Source organism: Ambystoma mexicanum, chromosome 2p, assembly GCF_040938575.1.
Source record: "Ambystoma mexicanum isolate Mex_15411 chromosome 2p, UKY_AmexF1_1, whole genome shotgun sequence".
Classification (NCBI taxonomy): Eukaryota; Metazoa; Chordata; class Amphibia; order Caudata; family Ambystomatidae; genus Ambystoma; species Ambystoma mexicanum.
Window position 1 is genome coordinate 386,435,314 of NC_090923.1, and position 9,528 is coordinate 386,444,841.

Consider the following 9,528-nt stretch of genomic DNA (forward strand, 5'->3'; position numbering starts at 1 on the left):
GCCTCAGTTTAATCTGCACTTTATGTGAACTATTCTGCTGTGCTCATATTGTTCCACAGGAAAACATGTTTTCAACGTTATTCATTGCTTATACTCTTCAAAGCACACTTCGGGAAGAATGTGTGCAAATTGGCTACAATGAGCAGGTGCCGGCTGGTACCTAATAACTTTACCACAGACATTATCAAAGCTGATTATGCGTTATGGAATTGTTTTCATGTTCTTTTGAGATAGGGAAGAGTTCTGCTCCTTGAAGGTTACCGTGGGTCACACGAGCCGGGGGCCCATGAGAGCTGCCAACGTGTAGAAACTTCGAGAGCCAGAGAGCTCTAGAAGGTGGCATCCCACGAATGCTGAGGGATTAAAATGAGGGGCGCAGAGGCGGTCAAGTAGAAAGCTTCACTTGGACGATGGACACATCACTCCAGGCCTGTTGATGCCAAGATCTCTCTACTTGACTGTTTGGAGGCTTTTCAGGGACTTCTGGTGAGAAGAAGATGTTTCTTGCGGCTGTGTCAATGGTGATGCATTTTATTTAGAGTTCTTTTATTCTTTGAATGTATATAATTCACTTTTTTTTTTTTGTAGCAAAAAAAACTTAGGTTTATTGAACAACTTCAGTTGTTATAAAGAGCCCTCAATTTACAGACTCTGGAGATCCCTGATGTTGTCAATGGGAGATCTCCAGTACATGATCCACATAAACACTTTTGCTGGCATTGCTTAAGTCTATTTAGATCCAGTAGAGAGTAGAGCGATTAATCCCGAAGATGCACTGATTAACAGGATGTAGTTTACAGTGGGATTGAAGTTCCTCAAAAGAAAGAACGACACAACGATGACCAGGACCAGGAAAAGCGTGTTGTTATAGAAGATGGAGAAGGTTGTGTCCTCATAGTCTGCAACTTCATTCTTCTTCCAGAGAATTCTTTCATCCTTTTCTTTTTGAGACAGCTTCCTGTTGTCAGCCTCAGAAAGCTTGAGAGTCACTTCTTTGGAAACTGCATCTTCTCTTTTCTGTGCAACTTTGTGCTTGAGAACAAACTTGACATTTTTGTAGGCGAATGCTACCAGATAGGTGCTGACTAGAGTCATGACACCATACAGAACTGCAGACTGGACAAGATCCATGTGCCATATCCTCCAATATAACCAGATAGGGATGGCAGACACAATGAACGCGTTGCCGAAGAAGACAGCCGATGATTTCGCTGAAAGGTTCCGGCTGAAGTCTTGCAGCAGCAGGTCCTCTTCGGTCTGTATTCGTTTAGTATATGTGTTGCATTTTTTCATTTATTTATTGTGTTTGGTAATGGTTTGAATACAGAGGCCATAAAGAGCCATTTAGCAATGCAGTTGGGTGTCTGTTTGAAAATTGCTTTCTAGTCGCCAAGATTTTCATTCAGTGCACTGGGTGAGAAAACAGAAAAGAATTCTGTGTAATATAAAAGGGCACTTTGTGAAAAGCAAAACAGAGGCCTACAGGTGGCCCAGCATAACTAGGAGCCACAAGGACCAAGAGGGGACACCCTGCAGAGCAGGAAGAGGCACAACCCCATCATCAGGCACAGTTGAAGGACAAGGGGCCACTGAGGAAGAAGGGCTTCCCCGATGAATAGTTTGAAATCCTCCCAGAGTATGAAATGGAAGGCCATGGGTACCTCTAACCCTCGGCAGGCAGCAACCACACACTCTCTCTGTGAATGAGGATGTGACAGGAGGCCACAGACCTCATAAACACATGTGGTGTGAAGAGGCACACTGCTAGACAGGTCCACATGTGGATGGATGACCTCATACGAAGGACTAAGGATATGCTCAGCGGCAACCTGCCCTCTGCCCAGGCCAGTGGAGGTGGGCCACCAGAGGAGGAGGAGCTAACTCCATTCGAGGAGGTCACAAGTGGACTGATCGGTTGCATGGCGTGGGAGGCATGAACGCCTATGCCGACATATCTGGTGAGAGGCATTTGTGTGTATCGTATGTGTTGACAATTTTGCATGACATGCTCATATATCTGCTGGAGTACAGTTGGCTGCAGTTGGCCGCCACATGATCACTACTGTGTACACTTCCATCACGTGACCTGCATTCACGGAGTTGGTTGTGTGACTTCTTATCGGACACATTCATAATTTTATGCAAGCATATAAGCTATTGTGGATGCTAATCATGACTTCTGGAGAATCACAGCAATGTCTGCTAGATATCACAGTCATCCATTCCCTGGCCCTGGCTGCAAGGGACAGGGATTAGCAACAATATCTGTGCATGAGGCCGTCTTCCAGAAGAGATGAGATGTTAATGGCCAATAGTTGTTTCAGTGTTTTACATTCCACAATTATGTATGTATGTACTCTTGATCCCACAAAACATGACAAGTTGCACTGTCTAATATACCAAGCCATGATTACAAAGGTCAATAAATGCCATCCATCTGTGCCATACAGGCCACAGTGTGGTCAGTCACAATGTGTGATATATGCATGACCATTTTTGTGAAGATTTTTTGTGTCTGTATTCATTGTAATGCACATATGCATGTTCTGCTATGTACTAAAACCTCATAATGTTGATGTCTGTCTTTGTGCAGGTGATGAAGCAGCAGATGCAGAGGTATAGGAGGCTGACACATGATAAATCAGCAGTGGTGGATGGGGTGTCGTGCCCCATTAGAATCCCCAGATGCTGCAGGCACTTCCTTGGTAGGGTTGCTAACTCTTCTGCTTCTTCCTAACCTTCAGATGAAGCTTTTGAATCAGATGTGGAAGACACCCTGAGGGACATGGAGGGTGCCCCAAAGGACAGTCCAGATGGGCCAGTTGAGTCAGAGGAGGTGAATCAGGAGTCACGGGTCAGTTCAGGTGGAAGTCCTGTGTGTACGATGGTTACAGTTTCAAAAACGCCTTTACCTGTGTTGGAATCAGCAGCAGGGGCTGATGTCCAACAGAGGATTTCAGACCTGCAGCCAAGGACAAGGGTCCCACTGTGATGGGCCTAGACTCCGGCATGCCACCACCAATGGCGCAAACACATCATGGATGTGTGTATGATGGACGGTCGGCTTAGGAGCCACATATGCTGCGTGTGACCATTCAACATGATTAGGTCAAGCAAGACATGGCCAGGGACATTCATCACCTGACTGGGAATATGCCCTCACCAGCTGACCGGCAGGGACAGCAGCTGGCCGCTTGGGAACATCAGCAGCGGGTAGACAGCCTGACGAGGACACAGTATGCTGAAATGTAGTCCTCAAGTCTCTCCCATAAACTGGCCATGGAGGCCAACATCAACATTTTTTACAAACTCACAAACTCAGGGTACCTGGTAGGCCTTAATCTTCCAGGCTATCATCAACATCTAAACAAAAACATTATCAAGGCCATCATGTCATACATACTGAATTTCTTAATTCACCTTCGCCACTTTAATAATTTGTTACTTGAAAATATATATTTTTTTATTAATAGCAGAGAACATTAAAAATAGGTGCTATGTGCATCTTTCACCAACAACATTATAAACAAGTCAATGTATTTACTCTTACGCCACACTCTATAATGTTCACCTTTTCAGATACAAAACAAAAAACCTTGTTCAACATAGGACCGCCACAAAACCTGGGTAAAACATTTATGTGTATACTATAACAGAGTCCCTGATCACTTCAGGGGCTTTTACAAAAAAAGTATTTTGTTTTCCTTTTAGTTGGACCTGCCCTTTATTTGTAGTGTCGGGATTACTTCAAACAAGTTGATACAGTGTGTTTCGGCTGTCTCAGGAATGTAGCTTGTAACTCATATGACTTGCAGCCTTCATCAGGATGTAGTCTATTTAAATTCCCACCAAATGTGAATTTGTGTCTATAAATATAACTGTATGTACATATTAGAATTGGGGAGGTATGACATGTCCTTCCAAATGGATGTCTTATTGTGTCTGTAGTTATTCAGTCCATCACAGTTAAACCGCTTGGCTACCTACCTATCCAATAGTAGAGAGCCACTACAAGCGTCTTGATTTTCCCACTCCTTTGCTACAACATTGTACCACGTGTGCCAATATCTGTGAATGAATATAGAGCATACCATCAGTTTAGCTCTATTGTGGTACATGCAAAATATCCACAGCATATGGAAAACTTCCTACCTGTATGTTAATGGAGGGTATCTCTGAGCAAAGCCTCTGTATTCTCACTTCAAAAATCTGTAGAACAAGAATGCTCTTCCGAGGTGATGGAGTAAATCCTATCTCAACCAATCGGACTGTATTGGAAAACATTTTAAAGTAAGTGTATGTAATCTCCCTGTACCATCTATTTATGTGGTGCATATATTATCACCACCAGTGCTGGATACAGTGTGGCCTGTGTGACCTAAACTGTACTTGATGTCTATCGGTTATATACGATTCAATCCCAATATTTTCCTGGGACATGGGAAGGCTTTTGATTGCTGTGGTGCAGACCAAAAGTAAATTGTGCTCAAGCAACATGCAACGCAGTGACAAGCCCGAAAGTGTATATGTTACTGAGCATACACCCACATTTCACCGCTCTGGGTGCCGTAGTGCGAAACCAAAAGCAATCTGTGTTCAGCCTCTAAATTCATGCCATCCAATCTCTATGTCAGTGATCATGCAATTTTACAAAAGGAGACACTCATTGTATTATCTCCACATGGTCCTGGGATGCACCATGGATTGTGCTGGAACACTCACGCACCACATGAACGATACGTGCAGATCCTGTATTCTACACCTCCACATCCTTAGTTGATCCTTCCCTTGCCTATCCTAACCAATTCACTGCAATGTTGGCAATCATCCTCTGCGTCTAGACTGCTCATAATCCATTTATGTTAGGGCCCTTGCCTATCAGCTCATGTAGCTACAAGAGACCCAAATCAATGCAGCCTGCCTCATCCTTGCACTCACCCCCAGGCAACACATAACTCTGGCACTCTGGGTGCTCCACTGGTTTCCCACTGTCTGTCGAACCACCTTCAGGGCCATTTTCATCACCATATGTTCCCTGCTTGAGATGTGCCTTGACTTCCTCTAACACTGACTCACAGGCTACCAACACAAACACACGTTCACATCAGGCCCTGCATTCCTCCTTGTGACCACTTCCTTTAATTCCACTAGAATTTCAGGTACCTCTTTCCTTGTCCTTGGCTCCCACACTCTGAAACTCCCTCCCACTCAGCATCCGCCAAGTGGCAGACCATCTTACCTTCCGAAAGGCACTCAAAACCTGGCTTTTACCTTCCCCAAGCTGGACAAAGGCCATACCCTTTGCAATGTCCTTGCTCTATTTTCCCTGATGGGGGAACCCTGCCGGCACATAGCAGTGTTGTACTGCATGTCAGGCCTGTGTTGGAGTCCAGCTGTTTTGGCATGCAGGGTGCGTGGCAAAACATATTACATCATCTGAGTTGCGCACATATGGCAGGGCAGCCTTCCCATATGTATCCCTGCACTCCACAGGACCTATTTAGCACACCTGGACCATCTTCATTTGTACTGGCTGGCACAAGTGGATGCCTGACTGCATTTACCTGTGTTCAACATACAATTATCTTGTTACTAACTGTTGATTTGCTGTATACATATTCAATGTATTGCATGACATTTCAGAATTGGTATTCAAATAGTGCATAGAAAGGGACTGCAATGTATGTGACTGTATATTGTGGGAGCATGCATGGGAAACTTCATCCCCTCCCCACAGCATCTGTTCATCTGTTTCCCTTGCAGGCATTTGCAATACACCCTGTGATTCAAACCCCCTTCCTGTGAACAGCTCATCCAGGGAGTGGGCGCGGATTGAGGTTGTTTGATTCCTGCTCATGAAATTTGGCCTTGTCTGGGTTCACCCACACAGCCTTCCAGCATTCCAGCAAACCTACCACATTCATGGCTGCAATTTTAGAAAATGGATTCCACCTGCCTTGGGACTGTGTCAACGGTATGCCCCATATGGTGGGCCCCCTTACATGGGTGTCTCCCCCAACAGGCAGATCAAAGGCTGGGCATCCTGGAAGCTCACTGGTGGGCAGTTCAGAGTGGAAAGAGTTGGGTGTTGTTTGCCCCAGTGTGGGCCCTCTCTGCCATGCTGTTCAGACTTCACCACCAAGCACCAGTTCAAGACTACCATTCTGTGGGTTGCCAAACCCTCTGTCACCACACTGGTGGTGGTGCATGGTGTGACCTCTCCCAATTAAAGTTGAGGCCAGTCTCTCCCCTTCTACCACTACCCGTGGTGCAGGCTTGACATCTGTGCATGTGCTGTTGACATGTCCACTCCCCAAGTGCTGTGGCTTTGCATGCTTTCTTGCTGCTGTCCAAAAGAGGTCCCAGTGGACGTGCAGATCAGCCTAAGGCATGTGCAAGCCAATGCACTTGCCAAACCCAGGCAGGTGCAGCTACTGTGAGGATCCAGCCAGTGGCATATGCTTGTCTCAGTGAGTGAGCCATACTCGTGTTTGTACACATGGCTAGTACTTTTTTAGTGCAAATGGCTCATTGAGTTAGTGATGTCCCCTGGCTCTGTTAAGTTGGTTTCCGTGTTGGATGTACAGCTAATACATGACAGCAGACGCTGATCTTCTGGGATGCGTGCATTAATCAGACCTACACCAATATGGCATATCATGGCCGCTTCACTGACTCTAGCTACACTTGTTCAGTTTGCACCTGTCTGTCACAGCAAAAATACATATTGATGTCTGACAAGTCAACTTCCTCTGCCTACCATGGTTCTCACAGGTAAGGGTGAATCATGTTTCAGTTCAGGTGAGTGAGCCTCACAAACAGCCACCACATCGAGGGAAGGCAGCAGGCATGCTAATTGGCAATTCCCAATTTTGGGAGGTAGTGACTTAGATCAAAGTCCCTCTGCATGGAATGAGTTCAGTTCATATCCTTTGAAGGGGAATAATGGGGGGGTAAGTCTGGTGGCAGCAGCCATGGAGAGTCCAGTCCACATGCATATGTCACAGTTGCTGCACATGTAATCTTGTGATGGGGTTGGTGGTATTGCACAAGGCACATATATCTGTCGCAGCCCTGTGCACTTCCACCATGTGAAGGGCCGTCATGCTGCCACAGAAGCCAGCAAGCGGACTTGGAGGGTGCGCACCGAGAACACATTTGTTGTGTTCCATGATGGTCTTGTTGGACTCACAAATGTGGATGCTGAAAAGGGAATGGGTCCATCTCACCATACGGGCAGGACGTCTGGCACTGCCTAGCCCCAACTTCTCCAGAACCAACAGGATCTAGCCGACATCTGGATGGATGGAAGCTGACTGTGATTCTTGTTGGTGGATCACTCAGCTCATGAATCAATGAAAAATGCAGTTAGCTGCAATTTGTATGTGTGATCTGTAGAATGCATTGATCATTGTCACTTCAATCTCAACTTGCAGCTACATATTCCTCCTGAGGCTATGCCCATCTGAGGGTCACTTTATCATCAATAGCCCCAGGGCCCTTCCCTAGGTGAAACTATGGATGTCACATGGTCTCCATTGCCTTTGTCGCTCTAAGCTCGGACCGAGATCAGCACCATCACTGGATCCATGGACCTGGTGCAGTTATTTGTTTCTGGGTTCTTCTAACCTCCCAGTTATACCCCTCATGGGGTGAGGTGAGGCATGCCAACTGCATGCACCTGGTGTTGGTGGTGGTGGGCTGAACCCTCCAATGCACATTCCCCTACCCAAAGGCATTTAGCTGTAGCAAATGTTGTCTGTGGTGTTCCACAGCTGCCAGCATGGGACAGGTGTGGGGTGCAGGCCTCGCAACCAAATCTGTCAGGCAAGCACTCCACAGGTGGTATTTGTTGCAGATCAGTACAGCAAATACTTGGCAACTTCAGAGGTACCATGCTGTGGCAACACCTTGACAGGGTCGGCTCAGGTCCAGCCACCTGAGTTTCTGCTCGCCCAGTATGGCTGGCTTCTGAACAGATGTGGATAGATGCTGAATGTAACCATCTCGCTAAGCAAGGATGAAGTAACTGACCAGGATTCCCTCAGTAACAGCACATGGGGAGGGAAGAGCCCAGCACTGCATATACATTCAGCAGCATGTGCAGAAAATACAGCGTACAGAAGACAGATTCCATAGCATCATTTGGGGGTCCCAAGTCCTTCTGTTAAGAGCACACCACATGACTGTTGTTAGGCTGGTAGCATCCACTGGCATAGTGTTTTCAGTACAAAGAACAGGTGGGGCAGCAAGAACCAAGTGGGACATAGAATGGTGCCATGCTCACTGTGTACAGTAATCCAGAGGAAGATGAGTGAGCTTTCTTGTATCCTGTGTACCCAGGGTGACAGAGGGGGAGTTCTTGCCATGAGCATCCTCTTCTTCTGGACCCACATTAAAATTGATTTTTTCAATTGACAGCCATCAAGACTTCAAGAGGAGGTCAGCCATCTGGTATTGTAATGCATTCCAATGGTCCTGGGCAAGAAGGTCCATGAGGCCCCTTGGCAAAGGGACAGCGGATCCCACTGAGCAGGGGCCACAACGGACCCATATGCAATCCAGGCACACAAAGGTGAGGGGTGAAGAGGTGCAGCAGTGCTGCTGTAGCCAGGGTGCATTTGTGCTTTTCACTCCTGGGAGGGACAGGGACACCAGCAAGATGACCCAGGTCTGCGGCTGTCAAGGCAAATGGTCAACACACGTTTCTAGGAACACCCAGCCATCATGGGGCTCATGCCAGGTCACAAGTTAGCTATTCCAGTGATCTGGATAAGCAAGCACAACCTCAGGCATCCTGACACAGAGCATCTGCTTCTGTATGGAACCAGTAGGGCACACCCTGGTTGTTTTATGTTGCAGGCGAGTAGCTCTGGGTGCCTTGGCAGAGCAGTCAGCTGCTAAACACATTTGAGATTTGCAGGGCCAGGGGCACACACCAGCCACACAGAGGGCACTGCTCAGTAAACCATGGTTGTCAGGTTTCAAAGTTCCATGCATACTTCATTGACAAAGTCCTTATTTTTTCCACAATGCATGCCTAGGTGAGCAGGCAAGGAGGTTTGAAAGGTCATGTTCAGGCCTCTCCAGATGGCATAGCTCAGAGGTGTCCCAGGCAGTGTCCTAGACATCCAGGGGTGATAAACCAGCCATTGAGCACCTGCCTCTGAGGCAGTGTTCCAGCAAACTTATTCTGCATTGTTCCTCACAGGAGACCCAGCCCGATCTGAAGGGCAAAGCTCTAACGCATTGAGGGAAGGGCACTGGATGGCAGAGGCTGCTGGTCACCGCAGCCAATAGCTTTAAAGCTACCTTGTTCCATACGGGACACCTCAAGGCTGTCCAGTTGGTTTACATTCACGCACTGCATGTCTTTGCAAGCAGAGGATTTGATTTAGGGTGAAATGCTGTGAATGGGAGGCAGGTGTGTACTTTGTGCAGGTTGGTTCATGGCACTCAGGGGAGCACAGGGTATGATGACATTGGTGACAGGGATGTGTTCACTGTATTGAGTGCATTTATGTGTGT

General features: G+C 46.9%; 1 pseudogene; it reads right to left on the reverse strand.

Annotated features, from left to right (window-relative positions):
* Positions 1-694: 694 nt before the first annotated feature.
* On the reverse strand, positions 695-1,254 carry LOC138565879 (translocon-associated protein subunit gamma pseudogene; annotated as a pseudogene).
* Between the last annotated feature and the right edge of the window lie 8,274 nt (positions 1,255-9,528).